The following is a 1,173-nucleotide window of genomic DNA, read 5'->3' on the forward strand; positions in this document are numbered from 1 at the left end:
CCCACCATCCCAAACCACAGCCTCAGGTACCCGCTCAAACTATGCTCTGGCTTATTTCTCAATCCAGCGCATCACAATGTGTGGAGCACATAGGCGATCGGAGAGAATAGAGTGGGGAGAGCCCAATTGACATGCAGATCAGTGCCTAACCAGCCCCTGAAGGCTCAGGTGAATGATAGGGTGTGACTTTGACAGTGATTGGTTACTCTTCCTTACCATGCCACCCACCCTTTTTGTCTTTAAAAGGGGCTGTTCTCTGTTAATAAATGAGTTTTTCTACTGGCTGGATTTGGCTCCCCGCTGTGTCAGAAGACCCAACAACAATTCCTGGAAATTAGTTACAATCTTGCAACAACACAAAGTGATTGAGAGTGGTGTAGGAAAGAGTACCACGTGATTCTGGTGCTCAGGGAAGTAGCAACAATTTTTGCATAAGGCAAAGGTTGCTAGCAACATCTTCCCCTTCTTAGCTTTTCTGCTTCTTCCCTTTAGGGCATCGCAGAATTGACAAGGTCTGTCCATTTAGGATAGAGATTCCTATTCATAGGGTGCTCTGCTTCAAACATTGCTAGGCTTTATTCCTAAAAATACAGGACCAGCACTCACTACTCCAATATCGCATGTACAACTGTGTTTAGAAACAGGGTCGAATACAAACAAGTGTGAACTCAAGCCAGGAGATTTAAAACTCAAGCCAAACAGATTAAAATATCTCTAGGAGAAAAAACACAAAATCACCAAATACAACTTCAATGTAAGAGGACTCAAGGCAGGCACACACATCACAATTTCACTAGAATTCTTCCTCTACTCCTCTTACATATGGACAAAGCAAATAAAGTCACATGGGTTAATAGAAGAATCCCTTGGTCTTGGAGTACAAATGCACAGCTCTTGGGCTCTCCTCATCTGCAGAATCACCCAGCTTGCTCTCAGACATTTGAACCTCAAGCAAATTATCAACCCCAGACTGGAGAGAGAAGTAGGCCCTTTGGTTCAAGTATAACGCTCTCCCTCAGAGCTGAGGAGCTCAGGAATTCTGCTTGCAGGCCCAGAGTTCATGCCCCACTGAACAAAAAGAAACAGAAAAAGAAACAGAAACTCGTGTAGGGGAGACTCCCGCAGTAATTGCACAGTTCCTACCTGACTTCAGTTCCAAAGCCTGAGATTCCT

Source organism: Dipodomys ordii, unplaced genomic scaffold, assembly GCF_000151885.1.
Source record: "Dipodomys ordii isolate 6190 unplaced genomic scaffold, Dord_2.0 Scaffold292, whole genome shotgun sequence".
In the NCBI taxonomy this organism is placed as follows: Eukaryota; Metazoa; Chordata; class Mammalia; order Rodentia; family Heteromyidae; genus Dipodomys; species Dipodomys ordii.